This window comes from Bos taurus, chromosome 13 (genome assembly GCF_002263795.3).
Source record: "Bos taurus isolate L1 Dominette 01449 registration number 42190680 breed Hereford chromosome 13, ARS-UCD2.0, whole genome shotgun sequence".
In the NCBI taxonomy this organism is placed as follows: domain Eukaryota; kingdom Metazoa; phylum Chordata; class Mammalia; order Artiodactyla; family Bovidae; genus Bos; species Bos taurus.
Window position 1 is genome coordinate 44,527,476 of NC_037340.1, and position 19,362 is coordinate 44,546,837.

The 19,362-nt window shown below is 41.1% G+C and overlaps 1 long non-coding RNA gene across 1 annotated transcript in view; it reads right to left on the reverse strand.

The window, feature by feature from the left end:
- LOC112449300 (uncharacterized) overlaps nucleotides 1–16,360 on the reverse strand; it is a 41,066-nt gene extending 24,706 nt beyond the window's left edge. Inside the window, exons 1-2 of the long non-coding RNA XR_009496909.1 lie at nucleotides 15,124–16,360; nucleotides 667–13,903 (exon numbers count right to left, since the gene is read on the reverse strand). This is a non-coding gene — a long non-coding RNA (uncharacterized lncRNA). The remainder of the gene's footprint in view (nucleotides 1–666; nucleotides 13,904–15,123) is intronic.
- Nucleotides 16,361–19,362: the final 3,002 nt, after the last annotated feature.

The following is a 19,362-nucleotide window of genomic DNA, read 5'->3' on the forward strand; positions in this document are numbered from 1 at the left end:
TACATTTAGACGTAGGTACCCTACCACATGTACAACAGACAGCTAGTGGGAAGCTGCTGTTTCAGGGAGCCCAGCTCTGGGCTCTGTGATGACCTGGAGGGGTGGGCTGGGCTGGGAGTGGGAGGGAGGTTCTGGAGAGAGTGGTATAGGTATACTTAGAGCTGATTCCCTTTCTTGTACAGCAGAAACTAACACAATACTGTAAAGCAACTCTACCCCAATTTAAAAAACTCTTTTTAGATTGAGATGGGAACTCATTTAAATGTGTTCTTCAAGGAAGACATATTCAAAAGGAGAGTGAAGAGCAGACTTCTGAAACACCGTGTTAAATGAGGCAGAGCTCAGAACACTAAGATGCAGGTGTGCACAGCCCAGCAGCCTTTTACAAACATCTAACAGGACATGGCAGTTCTACAGGACTGTTAATACAGCTGCCCGACTTTGGGTAAATAAGAGCAATCTTCCCCTTTCCTCCACCCTGCAGGTAGGCCACCTTCTCCTCCAAGTGCCCTGAGGCCCTCCCTGACGAGGCAGACAATTCACTCAACTCAAGCAAACTGGATAAGCTGGGAGTTGGCGGTGGCCACAGTTCCATTTCTGAAAGAGTCCAAATGACTTGCTTCTTAGAGAAGCAAGTTTAAAAGTGAAGATCCAAAACCTACTAACTTTTCTCTTTGGTTTCAATCAAAGAAAACGGAAGCCATAAATTTCCCTTGAAGTCTGTTTCATAGTCTTTCCTGTGGGGCTGTAAAATAAAAAGGCAAAAATGGGTAGAAATTACTTAAACTGCAAAAGTGGCAGAGGGAAATATTGCTGTGGGTGACTTATAAATGACTTTAGAGATTTAGGGAAGCTGAATTATCCAGGCCAACTGAAAAACAGTCATTTTAATCTGAAGATGGGTAAACTCCCTGTATATTGTTCACATATTGAAACACTCTCTTATTAAATTATAGTGTTTTATAACTGGTGAATAAAATTGGTATCATGTTTGCTATGCAAAATTCCCACTATTTTTCAAACAGATGTGTATTTTAATATGAAATTGAAATTTAATATCAAAAGCACTAAACAATAAAACCAACCCACCTAGCTTCAAATCCTCCTTAAATTATTTTTTGAATTTTGTATCTAATAACATAGCACAATAACAGTGAAACAAGATTAACACTGTGATACTATTTGTTTAGGAAACCTAGAGTGTTGCTATGGAAACAGTCGTTCTGCATAACTATGGAAACAGTGACAGTGTTGTAAATAACGACACTGAAAAGAGAACTATGTAAACTTAACATAAGAATTCTAAAAAGAAAAGAGAATCAGGAGGTGGAGGGAGGAGGAATTATATTTCTTTGAAAAAGAATCATAGTTCTATTTTTGTCTTCTGGTAGGACTTTTAAGCTAAGTTTTCAAAAGCTTCATTTGACCCCCTCGATCCGTTAGTTTCTGTCATATTAACTGACAAAATCGTAACTTTATGTTTTCAATTTTGTTTTCTGTAACCTATTTATAGTTTATAAGAAAATTCACTAAAAACTGTTTTTGATTCAACTTCACTTTGATAGCATTTTATAGACCAAGTTACTTTTCATAAAAATGTTAAAAAGAAAGGAAATCACAGAAAGCATATTTAATTTATTACACTTGGAGATTCTAAAATAATTTTCTTAAAGACTTGCACATAGTATTTACCAAATACAGTTTTCAGTTGGGCTAGTAAAAGAAAATTCCTTTTTTCTAAACATACGAATGTTTGAAACCATACATTGAATGCACATTGTTCTTGGTTGACTTACAGCTCATTCCCCGCCTATATCATGTCCCACTAGAAGGAAATGATTATGTCTTACTCACCTTTTCAGTTCCCCGGATATCAGCTAGACAGCCAGGTGACCAGGAAATACCCACATACTGTGGAATGACTGTATATACCATTATAGAAGCAATCAAATGTAAAACAATATAATGTCCTAAAACAGCAAAAGACAGAATGGTGCCAGCTTCCTGGAGTGATTCCATGAGTCTGCCCAGTTACCAAGGTAAGAGGCTGACCTGATCTCACTGCAAAGGTAATGATGGTAACTCAAAGACCATGAAACAAGGGAAGCAACTTCAAGAACGGAAGGAAGCTGAAGCTTAGCCATTAAAAGCAGGTGAAAAGTGCACGGTCTGTTTTTACCAAGCAAAACCCAAGATTCACAGGGTGTCCTGAGATTTCATTATCTCATGGGTTTGCCACCACCATGAAAGGGAGACAAAAACAGACAGAGGCATCCCTTTGGATCTAAGAGCTGTGTTTACTCCTAAACTGTTGTTCCCCAAGTCTTATGAGAATTTAAGTTCATGTTCAAGCACTCCTGTATATCCTGGCATTTTTTTTATAACTCTAGAATAATGATTTTTTTAATTTGGAATTTTGTCACTTTTGATCTAAATTACTTCCTTACTCCAAATACAGACACAATATTGGTTAGGACTTCAACCTTTGGATTTGTGGGGTGAGGGGGGAAGGATGATATAGCAGTGTTACCCCTGCTTTGTTCTTTATGGTTTAAAGAACTGGAAAAAGCAATATAAAAATGCAGTTGTTAGTTAAGTGCTGGTATAACCACTTAATAGAGTGTTGCACACTCATTCAATATTTTTCAAGGTTCTTCCAAAACACACAAAAGGCCTTGGATATATGATAAGTAAAGAAGTCACATATAATAGTGTATATGTACACAGCATATTGACAACCTCTTCCCAGAAAAAAAGGGCAGTAGGTATATTTGATTATTTTTTCTGGCCTGCTGTTCTATATTTTCTAATATTGTATTTTCCAATATTACAATTGGAAATATTATAATATTATTACAATAATATTACAGTAATACAATACTATATTTTCCAATATTCCTTTATGCATGCTGCTGCTAAGTTGCTTCAGTCGTGTCCGACTCTGTGCAACCCCATAGACAGAAGCCCACCAGGCTCTCCCATCCCTGGGATTCTCCAGGCAAGAACAATGGAGTAGGTTGCCATTTCCTTCTCCACTTTATGCATATGGGTTACTTATTTTTTAAGGATAAAATAAATATAATCATTTCACAACTTGTACATAAATCATACCATCATGCCATGTGCCTTAAATACACACAATTTTTATCTGTCAGTTATATTTCAATGAAGCTGAAAAAAGTGTCACTTTTTCCTGAGACAAATGGTGAGCAGTAGCACAGTATGCCCCATGAGAAATGGTGTCTGTCCTTCATTTGTATCGAACCTGTATTTCTACTGAGCTGCAGACAAGTTTTGAGAGGTTGAGTGTGTATTACCAAAATGGTGACCTACGTATTGGGGGAAAACAATAATAATTTGTTGTTGGCCTTCTAGACAGTACAAGATGTCTCAGACAGACAGCTGTACATTGGGTTTTATTAATTTGAAGAGTTCTACACGCAAAGTAAGCAGACTGTTCTTTTATCAGTTCTCTATCCAATTACTCCAAGGCTCATTTTTAAATGTGACATCAACCTTTCCTTTTGTACTTTAATTACTGCAATCACATCATATAATTACTCACTTTTAATTTTTAATTCAATGAGTGATATCCTTAATAAGCACACATGGCCTAGATAAACCTCCTCTGTTCTGATTGGTGCAGGGAGAGATGTGTAAGAAAGCACTGGGAGGTGGTTAATGTCAACACAGGGATCAATAGCTTGCAGCAAACCAAGGGTTGGAAGAAGGGTGAGTTACAGTGCATTTCACAAGTATAGAATATCCAAGAAGAAATCTTGCCTGGCAGTAGGGATGACTAATTATTTTTAGTAGCGCATTGCAATTTTGAAGTTTCAGAATGAGTCAAATTTCCATTGTGGTTTTAAGCAATTGCCCCTGTCTCACTGTCTCTAATATTTAAACTTATATTTCAGGAATTTCCTCAGAGGAAAGTAAAATTATGATGGGATTTTATTCTGCACCATAAAAGTAGAGTTTTCATGAGCTGTTGAAAAGAAGGTACGGTTATGATATGTCATAGCAAATATGAGCATGCAGTTATGTCTACGAATAGAAAATTCAAGAAAAAACTCACAAAACAGGCCAAAGCTATATTTAAAGACAACCCAAGTCAATTATTAAATAAAGTTTCTTTTCACTTTCACTAGTGATTGTACGTTGAAAATGAAGTTGAGTTTCATAAGCTTTACAAATGGCAAGAAATGTTTCCGTCTTTAAGTATAAAATCCAATTTTTCTTCAATGATTCTAAATGATTAAGTCATTCCTAGGCAATAAAGACCTTGCCATAGGCATGTCCTGTGTGTTGACTTTTAACAGCAATTATAGATTGCTATGGAAGTAGCAAAATTACATTTTGCAGTTTTGGTTTTCTGTTGTTGCTTGAAATGGTACGTAAAGAAACACACACCCTCCTGAAAATTTTGAGCCTGGTGATGACCTTCTCCTCCCTGACACCACCTAAGACTCTCACTTACCAGGGGGTCATTTCCACCAGGCTGTGTCTCCTTGGATAGCCAGTGAGAACACAGGACATGATTAGTCAGAAAAGAGATGGGGTCTTGGCTTTTGGTCTTTCTTTTCTTAAGATTTTTTTTTTTTTTTTTTTTATGCAGACCATTTTTAAAGTCTTTATTGAATTTGTTACAATATTGCTTCTGTTATGGTTTTTTGGCCACAAGGCATGTGGAATCTTAGCTTCCCAGCCAGGCATGGATCCCACACCTCCTGCATTGAAAGGTGAAGTCTTAACCATTGGATCACCAGGGAAGTCCCTTGACTTTTGTTCCCAGCGTCCATCCCCCAAGCTACCGGCTTTGGGTTCTTCCTCTAGATTCATTGGTACCCTTCCTCTTTCTTTCACTCTAAGCAGTGGGGCTTTTTGGAGGTTTCAGTCTGTTTCTCTCAGTCCTCTGATTCCTGATAGCATTTACAGTTTGAATCACTCTAGGGCCTTCCCCCTAGGATGCACCTGTGGTTGCTCAGTGTTTCAGGGGGATCGCTCACTAAGTTCACTGTCAGTATCTGATGGGTACTGATGGGTGTGGATTATGTCGGACATGGCTTTTGACTCTCTGGGGGTCCAGCATATTTGTCTGCTGGGGCTACCATAACAAAGAAGCACACATCATGTGGCATCAGCAACTGACCTCTAGTGTCTCATGGCTCTGGAGCAGCCCTGGATCCAGGTGTCAGCAGGTGATTCCTTCTGAAGATTCCACAGGAGAGTCTATTCCAGGTCTCCCTCCTGGTGCAGGTGCTGTCGTGGCAACCTCTGCCGTCCCTCGGCCTGTAGACGCATCCTCCAGTCTCTGACTGTGCTGTCACATGGCCTTCTCCCCCCGTGTACGTCCTTGTCCTAATCTCCTCTCTTTAGAAGGACACTGGTCTTGGATTAGGACCCTCCCCATGACCTCATTAACTTAACCTCCCCCCACAACCCCATGAGACCCTATCTCCAAATCAGGTCACATTCTTAGATAGTGGGGTTAGGATTTAACACAGGAATTTGACACAGTTCAACCCACAAATGGAGGAGCCTGATGGGCTACAGTCCATGGAGTCACCAACAGTCAGACAAGACTGAGCGACTAAGCACGGCACAGCCCATTACATCTAAGTGAAGCCTGCAAATGACTGAACTCACACTCACAGAGTCCTCAGCATGATCAAAATGCTGAGATTTTAGGCTGAAAAGCAAGATAGAAAACTTGTTTTTATAAGGCTCTAGTTGTTGAAAATTCTAGCTTGTCTACATATTTGGTTTGTAAGTTTGGGGGACTTAAGCATTTTCTTGTTTCCCCTCATCCTACCTCACTCAGGATGACAAAAGCAGAAATCATGACCTTTGCTTTCACATTCATCTGTTTGACTCAAAGAGAAGACAGATGTTTCTTTCTCTGTTTTCATTTTTAAATCTCACAGCCTATCTTAATTGGTCATTCTAGCAAAACCAACACCAGATCTGAAGTCAGGAGAATTCACTTCTACTTCTTTTTCCTACTCAAAGTCATCATGAGAGGCAGATAAAATTAAGTCTTTTTTTTTAATCCAATTTATTTTATCTAAGAGTTAATGAGTTCACCTGGGTTTAAGGAGATTTATAATGGATTTTCAAATCCTTGCTATTATTATTTTTATTATAATGTTGGATTATTAATACCAAGCTAAAAATGTCACTGGATATGCAAAATGAAGTGAGAAGTACCATTTGGCTTTTAAGAAGTACATTATAGTAACAGTCCATTAGGGAAATAATCTCAGGTTATAGCCAGCTCTCAAAAGGCCTGGGAAAAAAGATTTTAAAATCAAGGCACTTGCAGCCCATTATGAGAACTAAATTGGTAAAACATACTAAAATTGCAGCATAATAAGTGCTCCTCAGAGAATACTGACAAATTGTATTAATAGTGTATTTCCCAAAAAGTGAAAAAAATCAAAGAGTCGATTGAGGTTGAAATGACCACTGTCCAACGACATTAATGAGGATGGACGCAGCATCTGTGAACATTGCAAAAAATAGGCTGGAGGGGATGCTCAGTCCTAAAGTGAGGGTTACCCGATGGCCATGCCCTGACCTTCCAAACAAGCAGCAGAAGTGCCGAGTCATCACCCAGGGCTCTGCTCACAGTCTCAGGAACATGAGAGCAGGCCCTTTCCTATCTGCAAGAAGGCAGGCTCCAGTTGTCCACAGGGGTCAGTGAGATGTGGGTCAAGGGCAAGAAGAAACCAGAAATCCTCACCTGGAAGCCTGGGGGCAGAGTAGGCCTAGGACAGACACAGCCAGGTGGGCAGGGAGAGCCGAGGTGAACACTTGTGCACAGGGAAGGCTGCAGCCATGTTACATCTGGGATACACAGTGCTTCTGCTCAGACAGATGTACTGCTCCCGCTCAGGCAGAGGCAGTGCTCCCGCTCAGGCAGAGGCAGTGCTACCGCTCAGACAGATGCAGTGCTCCTGCTCAGACAGATGCTGACAGCTGAGGATCACAGCTCTGTCAGCCCACAGAAGTGGGAGCTACGGGTGTGGGTGAGTACCAGAGGGATGCAAAAGGAAAATAAAGTGAAGTGAGCATGACTTTCTGCATTCACAAGCAAAAACAAGCCAGAGAAAGTGTTTCCTCTGGCTCAAACATGAAGTCCTCTGTGCGTGTGTGTGTGTGAAATCCACCTATACAAATCCCCAATGCACTTCCTTCATTTTTACCTTCATTTTTTCATTGAGTCACATAGTTTCAAATTCAAAAGATAGAATGAAAAGGAATTAGGAAATTTCTCTTTTGGAAAGATTTTGGGATTGAATTTCAGACACAAAATGACTTCAGAGTCACACTTCGAATTCTGTTTGTTTGTTTTTGCTAGAAGTCAACATTCCCCCAGTGAATCACCAGCCACTAATAAGAACCATGCAAAGGCTGGGCTTCAAACAAAGGTCATTAATTCCCAAGTCCTGAAGGTTGGGAGGGCTCTAAAACACCCACAAGAGAGTTCCAAACTGTTTTGAGCAGGCGAGACATCCCTGGCCCAGGATGCAAATTTTCTGGAATTTTCTTAACAAGTCTGAAGATTCAGGCAAAAGATGTCATAAGACTTAGAAATTTAGCCTTTGGCAAATCTATCACTCCATTAATTCAATTAATTGTAGCTGGCATTTGTATTATCCACTGAATTGCTGGTTTTTTTGGATGACTGTTTTGATTGCTCAAATAAAAGTAAAAAAGAAAATACTCTTTGGCTTTTATTTGCTCAGAGTAAAGTTCAAAACTGCTCATCACCCTGTTCATATCAAAATAGAATTTTAAACTCAATTGTTTCCTTCCCCATGGCTTATGACAGTGGAAAACTTGGGCAAATACCCTCATGAATTAACCTGTGGAACTTTGCTCTCATTTGTGTGCAAGATGACAAATAGGTGGTTCCTTTAGTGACATAATCACCTTTTTCTTCTCTGTGTTCAATGAAACCCCGAAAATAAAAAAAGATTCTTTTAGGGAATGATCATATAATAGAAGTGACAAATAGATTCAAGGGATTAGATCTGATAGACAGACTGCCTGAAGAACTATGGACGGAAGTTTGTGACATTGGACAGGAGGCAGAGATCAAGACCATTCCCAAGAAAAAGAAATGCAAAAAGGAAAAATGGTTGTCTGAGGAGGCCTTACAAACGGCTGTGAAAAGAAGAGAAGTGAAAGGCAAAGGAGAAAAGGAAAGATACACCCATTTGAATGTGGAGTTCCAAAGAATAGCAAGGAGAGATAAGAAAGCCTTCCTCAGGGATCAATGCAAAGAAAAAGAGGAAAACAATAGAATGGGAAAGACTAGAGATCTCTTCAAGAAAATTAGAGAAACCAAGCGAACATTTTATGCAAAGATGGGCACAATAAAGGACAGAAATGGCATGGACCTAACAGAAGCAGAAGTTATTAAGAAGAGGTGGCAAGAATACATGGAAGAACTGTACAAAAAAGATCTTCATGACCCAGATAATCACGATGGTGTGATCACTCACCTGGAGTCAGATACCCTGGAATGTGAAGTCAAGTGGGCCTTAGGAAGCATCACTACGAACAAAGCTAGTGGAGGTGATAGAATTCCAGTGGAGCTATTTCAAATCCTAAAAGATGATGCTGTGAAAGTGCTGCACTCAATATGCCAGCAAATCTGGAAAACTCAGCAGTGGCCACAGGACTGGAAAAGGTCAGTTTTCATTCCAATCCCAAAGAAAGGCAATGCCAAAGAATGCTCAAACTACAACACAATTGCCCTCATCTCACAGGCTAGCAGAGTAATGCTCAAAATTCTCCAAGCCAAGCTTCACTTGTACATGAACTGTGAAATTCCAGATGTTCAAGCTGAATTTATAAAAGGCAGATGAACCAGAGATCAAATTGCCAACATCCGCTGGATCATGGAAAAAGCAAGAGAGTTCCAGAAAAAACATCTACTTCTGCTTTATTGATTATGCCAAAGTCTTTGTGCAGATCACAATAAACTGTTGAAAATTCTGAAAGAGATGGGAATACCAGACCACCTGACCTGCCTCCTGAGAAATCTGTATGCATGTCAGGAAGCAACAGTTAGAATTGGACATGGAACAATGGACTGGTTCCAAATAGGAAAAAGAGTACGTCAAGGCTGTATATTGTCACCCTGCTTATTTGACTTCTATGCAGATTACATCATGAGAAACGCTGGGCTGGATGAAGCACAAGCTGGAATCAAGATTGCCAGGAGAAATATCAATACCCTCAGATATGCAGATGACACCACCCTTATGGCAGAAAGTGAAGAAGAACTAAAGAGCCTCTTGATGAAAGTAAAAGAGGTGAGTGAAAAAGTTGGCTTAAAACTCAACATTCAGAAAGAAAACTAAGATCATGGCATCCGGTCCCATTACTTCATGGCAAATAGATGGAGAAACAATGGAAACAGTGACAGACTATTTTGGGGGGCTTCAAAATCACTGCAGATGGTGACTGCAGATGGTGACTGCAGCCATGAAATTAAAAGATGCTTGCTCCTTGGAAGCAAAGGTATGACCAACCTAGATAGCATATTAAAAAGCAGAGACATTACTTTGCCAACAAAGGTCCATCTAGTCAAGGCTACGGTTTTTCCAGTAGTCATGTATGGATGTGAGAATTGGACTATAAAGAAAGCTGAGTGCCAAAGAATTGATGCTTTTGAACTGTGGTGTTGGAGAAGACTCTTGAGAGTCCCTTGGACTGCAAGGAGATCAAATCAGTCCATCCTAAAGGAAATCAGTCCTCAATATTCATTGGAAGGACTGATGCTGAAGCTGAAACTCCAATACTTTGGCCACCTGATGCAAAGAACTGACTCATTGGAAAAGACCCTGATGCTGGGAAAGATCTAAGGCAGAAGGGGATGACAGAGGATGAGATGATTGGATAGCATCACCAACTCGATGGACATGAGTTTGAGTAAGCTCTGGAGTTGGTGATGGACAGGGAAGCTTGGTGTGCTGCAGTCCATGGGGTTACAAAAGAGTCAGACACAACTGAGTGACTGAACTGAACTGAACCTGAGCTCAGGGGACAGAATACCACTGGACATCCTAGATTCCATCCCTGACCCACAATTTCTTTCAGTTCTGTGACTGGAGGTTGATATAACTTCCCTGTATCTGGTTGTATCATCAGTGAAGTGGGGAAAGTAAAAGAACATCCTCTCGCTTGGCTGTTAGAAGAAGTCAACTGAATACCAGATACATAAGCAAAGTGTCCGGCACATAGGAGCCCTAAATTCGTGTTAAGTGGTTTTATTCTTTTGCTTTAGATCAGTCATTTATGTCTTTTAATCATTAAAAGAGTTTTCTATTAATGCATTTACTTAGGACCTTTTAGAACATAGGTCATGGTAGGCTTGTGACTACCATAACAATTAACTGTCCCATCAACCTCAGAATGAGTTTTCTTGGGGTATAAATTCAGTTAATTTGCCTGCCAGCCTCTGTCCAAAGAAGAAAAGTGTTTGCTCTGGAATAAGGCAACTCTGGCATCAACTCTCCATCTACTGCCAACCAGAGAGGCGATATTCCACAGATCAGGGAATTTCTCAATTCCTTTCTCATCCTGGGTCCACACAAGTAACTGAGGATAGGATAGAATTGGCTCATAAGGTTATTGTACGGATGAATTTTGAAACTGTCACCCCCAGAACACAAGGAGCTCTCAACAAATGTCAACTGATAATTTTTTATTATTAAATATTTCCCTCTACTCAAGACCTTGACCAAAAGATACATTTTCTGTGACGCTTCCTCCAATCAAGGTTTCTACATTGATTCCTTGAGTGTTTACTTCTGAAATGACTCTGTGTTTTGATGCATTTGGAATATCATTCGGTTGCAAGTTACAGAGAGTGCAATTAATAGAGGCATTTACGATTGAGGCTATATTTAACTCACATAAAAATAAGTACCGAGGAGGAGAGTTCACAGCTAATGAAGCTTCGCAGTTAATATCTTCAAGGATCAGCTTCCTCCTCTCATTTCTGACCCCTCCTCCCTGCCCTCTAGGGTTATTCTCATGGTTCTAGGATGCCTGAAGCTGACATGGCAGAAGTTTTTAAAGCAATTATCTAAATAATCAGTCCAACAGTCTGAGCAAAACTTCAACTGTCTCTATGGTTTGTTTTGCCCTGTGTTGTGGAGGAGGAGACTGTGGCCAAAACCACTGAGTTGATTATGTCTTTGCTTCTCCTAGCTGTGCTTTGCGGAGATGCAGCTGACAGCATCGGTCAGGTGGGGCTCAGGCAAGTCACACAACCACCAACTTGTGATGTGGCCTTTTCACTCAGATGTCATAATTTAAAGTAAAGGCGGCAGAGTAGTTTTTTTAAATATATTTGCAAAGTATAGATACTGATAACATCACAGATAAAACATTTCTGAACATGAGTGTTGATTAAGCAAACGTCCCCCAAATATCTTCTGAACTAAAGCTGATTTTTACACATAAATAGAAAAGGTAACTCATGATTCCGTGACACACATCTAGCACTTTAAATTAAGGACAGGGTCGTTTTAGGTTAGAAAAGTGAATGAAAAATCCTTTGGGATTATTTTTTGACACACAGTCTTTCTGTACAAAGAATTAAAAAGTATTAATCCCTTGGAGCTTCAGTTCTTGTGGCTTGACTTTCTGATCAAGTCCAAGGTATCGTCATTAACTGAAAATTCTGCACCACATTAAATCAAGTGGCCCAGAGTAAAGGGTTTAGTTTATTTCACCCAGAGCGAAAAAAGGAACACAACGTAGAAAGGAATCATTTCTGGTTCAAGGGATTTTCCCCCTTTTCTACAAAACAGAGATTGAATAATCATAAAGGAGAGAGATCTAGTATCAGATAATTTAATGGGATTGTAATATGATTGATAAAATGGCCTTTGTTCAAAGAAAATTAAGCGAGATTTTCATAGACTCTGGTGTCCTGGGCCCCGTTCTATGTCCACATGCAGGCTAAAGGGCAGGGCTGAGGTAACCCTCTCTGGATCATTCCAGGAGAAAAATAAACTGCACATTCATATCGCCAAATAGACAGAAATTTTGTGCATAATTATCCCCATGTTTCTTTGCCAATTCTGAAGCCAAAGTAAAAACAAACTATTGCAACATATCAGGTCCAATTTAGCTCTTCATCTCTCAGACTAGTTAATCAATCAGCAAATATTACACTTTATAGTGTGAGAAATGTACTTGGCTAGTACCTAAGGGGTACAAATCATGATACGGCCTGTTACTGGAGCTTCTAATCCAGGTGGAAGGCAGGAATGCTGTAGAAGGCCCAGAGTACCACCCAGCAGAGGGCAGGTAGGGAGAGCAGGGCTGGCCCCTCAGAGGGAGAGGCCCTCCATGTCCAGGTGGGCGAATGGGCTTTGTCCCCGTCAGCTCAGCTGGCTTAGCTGAGTCCTACACTCCAGGCGGCATAAACAACAGGACTTTGTCTCTCACAGTTTTGGAGGCTGGAGGCCCGGCCGAGTGCCGGTGAGCCATCTCTTCTGGTCTTGCAGATGGCTGCCTCCTCACTGTGTCCTCATTCACAGAGAGGAGAGAGACAGAGGGAGAGAGACAGACAGACAGAATGGGAGGTGGGAAACGAAGTTCTCTGCTCTCTTACCCTGAGGACTCTAACCCTATCACATGAGAAAACCTCTCTGGTCACCTCATTTAAACTTCGCCACCTGCATAGAGGTCATTGTTCAGTCACTCAGTCGTGTCAACTCTTTGCAACCCCATGAATGGCAGCATGCCAGGCTTCCCTGTCTATCACCAACTCCCAGAGCTTGCTCAAACTCATGTCCATCCAATCGGTGATGCCATCCAACCATCTCATCCTCTGTCATCCCCTTCTCCTGCCTTCAGTCTTTCTCAGCATCAGGGTCTTTTCCAATGAGTCAGCTCTTCTCATCAGGTGGCCAAAGTATTGGAGTTTCAGCTTCAGCATCAGTCCTTCCAATGAATATTCAGGGCTGATTTCCTTTAGGATAGACTGATTTGATCTTCTTGATGTCCAAGGGACTCCCCACCCCCAAACACAGGCACCTCGGTATCTGGGCTCCAGGACAATGCTCTCAGTCAAGAGAACCCTGAGGAGGACCCACCTGGACCAGCACCTCATGCATATCACCTGAGCCCCAACCCAGCTTCTCAGCTCAGTGACCATGCGAGGAGGCACCAACCTCTTCCTGGACTCGGCTTTGATGGTCCCTTCTAAATAATTTATCTATTTGTGCTCCAACGAGCTCTTATAGGAAAGCAGATCAAGACAGAGTTGTCCAGTTTGTGAAACAGATGAGGGGTGGGGAGATGAGGAGGCTTAACGTCCACCTGGTGCACTAACTGTTCTGGGGATCAACGCACTGCCACAGCAGAGTCTCAGATTCCAGATAAGTAGTAAGAGCACCGTGATTTGTCAACAAGGAAGGAAGACATGCAAAGTGACAAATCTCTTCTGGGCCCTGAAGTATTTGAAATTACATGCTTCCCCCCCCCCAACCCCCAAAACACACACAGCATCCTGCAATGTAATATTTAGACCGAAGTTCACCCGAAGAAGTCATTGCAAAGCATAGAAAATACCTTCTAAAAAAAAAGTAGAGTCCCATGGATTTCCAGAGACTTAAAAATTCCAATGGCCTTTTATCAAGAAACCAGAGCGAAGAAGCACTAAGATAAGCTCTTGCCATGAGAGCCCATGTTGACCTCCTGCAACCTGACCTCTGCCATGGGAAGGTATGTGGAGTCCCGCTGCCAGGGCTGGTGGCAGGCCTTGTGATGACCCAATGGTACCCTGTTGGGAAGTGGTTGGCTGATGTTCTGGAATGTCGTCTGTGGCTGTTCAGTGAATTCTTTCCTCCGGGCAAACAAGCTGGCTCTAGAAGTAATCACACATGGCCATTTATTCCCATCAGCAACCCCAAACAAGCCAGTGGCCTTACCCAAACAGCAGGGAAGCCTAGGTTATTTTTAAATGCACTCAGTTTAATGTTTCATAATTCGTGATTTCCCAACGACAAAAATAATGGCACAGCTGTTAGAGTTACAAGAGAATTCAGAAGAAGGAACGCCAAGTAGGGAGAGAGGCAACAGAGGGCAAGTTACATGTTATTACAATGTAAATGAGTGAAAATAATGAAATCCTAGTTAGAGGAGCCTGTTTCCACCGCTGCAAAGGCCACATGGGATTGACAGACACACCCTAGTACATACAGAACAGGTGAACAATGAGGACCTCCTGTATAGGGCAGAGAACTAGATTCAGTATCTTGTAACAAGCTGTAATGAAAAAGGATGGGGAAAAGTAGCTGATGACTAGATAGACAGATGTATAACTGAATTAGTTTGCAGTGCACCTGAAACATTGCAAGTCAATTATACTTTAATTTATACTTTATTAGTTTATACTTTAAAAAAAAAAAAGCCCTTGTAAAATCTAGTCTAAGAAATGAGCTACGACTTTGGGTGATATTCAGCGGATTGTGTTGATCTAATGTTTTTCTCCCAACAGGGTTCTCGGACTTTAAAAAATAAATATGCTCCAAAGAGGCTTGGAGGAATGTGTTTGTAAAGGCAGCCTGATTGTAAAACAGATAAAAGAGCTAAAGACTGCCAGTCAAGGAGAAGGAGATCTCCTGCTTTCCCAAGATGGCAGTGGCCTCTGAGTCAGTTCAAGTCCACCCAACTTGGCTGGAAATCCCCCAGCCCAGTGAATCTAGACTGTCCATCAACATGGAGGGGGTACCCCACACTTTCCACACAGATGTCCCCCAGATGTCCAGAGTAACAGCTGCAATGTCACCAGCAAAACATGTCTGATAGAAAATAAAAAGGAAAGTTGATGTTGATTCCACATTTCAGTTAATGGGAAAATTTCCATCATCTTTATTCCTGATTCCACCACAGGAATTCTTTCTTATGAGTAGCATCTGAAATCAGCAATGGTTAAGGATAAAAATGGACCTGATTTTTAATGTTTGACATTATTTCGTAAAGAAATTGGCTTTTTCATAGTCCTCATCGCTGACAAGACAGTGTTCCCATCAGTTTTGCTTTGAAAAAACTCGCCGCAAATTACCTGAGGGAATCATGACTTACCTGGGGAATTGTTGTTTCTCAAACAATCCCTTTCATCTGTAAATGAGGAAATGAGTCAGCTTTTCTAAGTGCTACCTCATCACTGGCATTCTGTCATTTATCAGGGATGGGAACGCATTTTGTTACTCACAGAAGCCTGGATCACCAAGCGTACAGGTCACTGTGGAAATCTGCTCTTCAAACAATGACAGGTTCTGTTGTCAGAGATCTTAACAGTCCCTCTGATTGGAAAAGTGCCTGGCTGGTCACAAGACCGCATGACTCATTACCGCTCCGCAACTTTAGCTGTACACAAGGCGAAAAGAATAAACCACCTCCCTGATGTCATCTCTTTTCTATGTATCTTTAACATAGTTTAGATAGAGGTTGTTGAGTAAGACGCAAAGCTTTCAGATGAGAATGCGTCTGAAATACTTAGGGAGAGAAAACACCAGACACGGTCCAGGAATTCTGGGTGTGTGGTCTTTGCTGATACACAGCCATCCACAAGGTTTCAGGACCTATAAACTAGTCACCTGGTTGGTCAAAGTTTAACTCAATTGAAATATTTTAGGCTTAAGTAACCATTTAAGAATGCTGAGTTTCCAGTACAGATTGAGGTACTTTCTCATTTCCAGTTACTGGGTATACAAACTTCATATACAGAGACTTCCTAAATGTGCTTCAATGTCAAGGAATATGCGAACAGTGGTTGTATGTGAGTGGTGAGGATTATCAGTAACTTCTTATCTTCTATTCTTTTCCAGTTCTTTAAAGAGCAGGGATTGCTTTCATAGTGACAAAAATGAAACAGAAAAAAAAAAAGTTTCACGTTTCCTCAGAGGTGGCTCCTTGAGACAAAAAAACACAAAAGCTAAAACAAACAAAAGAAGTAAATTGACGACTACCTCATGTCTTTGATTACAATGTCAGTAAAACTGCAATGACCAAAAATGAGATCACTGTTTACCTCATTACACTAGTGGTCCCTGAAGAGCGAGAGTGAGAGGGGTCCCATATTCATTAGCTGTTGTAATGCTGGCAGCAACCTCTTCTAAGAAGCTGGATCACTCATTCTGGTAAAAGTCAGCCAAGAAGAAGAACGTGTACAAGTCACTGGACGGCCAAGATGAAGGAAGTATTTTTAATTAAGCTGATGACACCACTACTTCCTCAGGGTGGCTTTATTTAGAAAATGAGAGAACAGCAGAGAAAGGGGTGTTGCATTAGGATCGGTTTGGTATCACGTGGAAAAGTTATGTTTCTTTCACACTTAGCCAAGCATTGTTTAACTTCCCTCTTTTCTTCTTTTTTTCCAGCATTGCCTGTTTGTGTCTTAAGAACATATAGAAGCTTTGTCAGATGCCCACAGAAGTCCAGAATTGTAATAAGACAGCACTGCCCACTGTCAGAGGGCATCCTGAGCCATCTCTGAGGCTCTGCCTCTGTATCTCGAGGGTGAGTGTCCTGAGCTCCTGACGTCTGTGACCACATCTGTTCTCCCTGCCGTGTGCCTCACCTCTTCCTAAGCTAATGGTTATTTATCCTCAGCTTTCAGCTGCCATCCTTACATCCACGGAGTAGAATGGATGATTTTAACCTTGAGTAATTACCAGAAAAGAAACCCTTGCAACCAAAGATTGCCATCAAGAGAGGCCAGGACAGTTCATACTGACTGCATAAAAAACAATAAAAGGGCCCCAAAGCGATAATTAAATGTATATTGATAAATATGTCAGTTTTTTTCCTGTATATTCTCTCCTTCCACAGAGATTCTAAGAGTTAAAGATGACCAGATAAATATGTTTTTCAATAAAGACAAAATTTAGATTACTCTGAAGACTAGAAAAGTGGTGCCAAAAGCCTAAACCTTATCTTAAACTTGAAAAAACTGAAGTTTTAAGGGGTGAAAATGACAAATATAAAGTCGCTTTCTTTTTAATATCTTGTTTAAAATGTGTCTATTATTTAAGACTAACATAACAAGGTTTTTCCCATAATTTAATGACTAAGCTTTATTTTATACAAGCTGCAAAGGCCTCTTAAGATGCATTCCTCTCCTCTGGGTGCTCATTAGTTGGCACCCCAACTTCATTTCCTACAGCCCCCTTACATCCTACTGATGGTCCATCCTGAACTTGCTCCACCAAAGCCAGCTGTGTACACAGGTATTTTATCTTCTGTAAAACAGAGGATAAACTCACTCAAATTAGAGTGGCTGTGACTATCCCCTCTTCCAAATGTGTTAATGTTTTGAAAAGAACATACCAATGAAAAATAAAAGAGCATCATGAACAGAAGTAGGAGGCTCCTTTCACAGCCCCAGAAATTTAAACACAGACTTAGCCAGTTTCTTCTGTTCTGTGAATATACACACATACACACACACACACACACACACACACACACACACAAACCTAATTAACAATTGAACAAATGAGTTTTTTCAAATTAGTAATTTTACATAGATATGAAATTCTTACACAGTTACAAAATTTAAATTACATGTATTGTGCATTCAATAGTTTTCCCCCACCAAATGGAGTAAACTCGTTGAAAATCATGGAAAACATAAAACTCCCAGTGGCCACACTGACCAGTAAAACCGGATGGTTAAGATAAGGTGCTGGTAGGAATCATCATCATTAGCAAGAGCACTCTTCTGTCTTTATTGCCCAGCAGTAAAACTATCCACCCTCCCCGTTTTATCACAAATTTCAATCCCCTCCTCCCTGACCACTCCCACCAGAGTCTTTTCTTTCCTAAGTGCTAATAGTTTTAATAAAAATTTAATAAAAGCATATAGCCACAAGACATTGCAAGTCTTGTTCAATTTTTACGTATTGAATAAATGTACATGTATGCTCAGTCATTTCAGTCATGTCCGACTCCTTGTAGCCCCATGGACTGTAGCCCATCAGGCTCCTCTGTCCATGGGATTCTTCAGGCAAGAATACTGGAGTGGGTCACCATGCCCTCCTCCAGGGGATCTTCCTGACCCAGGGATCAAACCTGGGTCTCCCACATTGCAGGCAGATTCTTCACCCACTGAGCCACCTGGGAAGTCCATCAAACAAATAAAAGCGGGATATTGAATGAAGATTTACACATTTTTATACATATGTGTGGATCACAACAAACTGTGGAAAATTCTTCAAGAGATGGGAATACCAGACCGCCTGACCTGCCTCCTGAGAAACCTATATGTAGGTCAGGAAGCAACAGTCAGAACTGGACATGGAACAATGGACTGGTCCCAAATAGGAAAAAGAGTACATCAAGGCTGTATATTGTCACCCTGCTTATTTAACTTCTATGCAGAGTACGTCATGAGAAACACTGGGCTGGAAGAAACACAAGCTGGAATCAAGATTGCCAGGAGAACTATCAATACCCTCAGATATGCAGATGACACCACCCTTATGGCAGAAAGTGAAGAGGAACTAAAAAGCCTCTTGATGAAAGTGAAAGAGGAGAGTGAAAAAGTTGGCTTAAAACTCAACATTCAAAAAACTAAGATCATGGCATCTGGTCCCATCACTTCATGGGAAATAGATGGGGAAACAGTGGAAACAGTATCAGACTTTATTTTAAGGGGCTCCAAAATCACTGCAAATGGTGATTGCAGCCATGAAATTAAAAGACGCTTACTCCTTGGAAGGAAAGTTATGACCAACCTAGATAGCATATTCAAAAGCAGAGACATTGCCAACAAAGGTCCATCTAGTCAAGGCTATGGTTTTTCCAGTGGTCATGTATAGATGTGAGAGTTGGACTGTGAAGAAAGCTGAGCACCAAAGAATTGATGTTTTTGAACTGTAGTGTTGGAGAAGACTCTGAGAGTCCCTTGGACTGCAAGGAGATCCAACCAGTCCATTCTGAGGGAGATCTGTCCTGGGTGTTCATTGGAAGGACTGATGCTAAAGCTGAAACTCCAGTACTTTGGCCACCTCATGCGAAGAGTTGACTCATTGGAAAGGACCCTGGTGCTGGGAGGGATTGGGGGCAGGAGGAGAACAGGACGACAGAGGATGAGATGGCTGGATGGCATCACCAATTCAACAGACACGAGTTTGAGTAAACTCTGGGAGTTGGTGATGGACAGGGAGGCCTGGCATGCTGTGATTCATGGGGTCCCAAAGAGTCGGACACGACTGAGCGACTGAACTGAACTGACACATATACTTTCAGTTGACACTTGGGCTCAGATCAAATCAGATCAGATCAGTCGCTCAGTCGTGTCCGACTCTTTGCGACCCC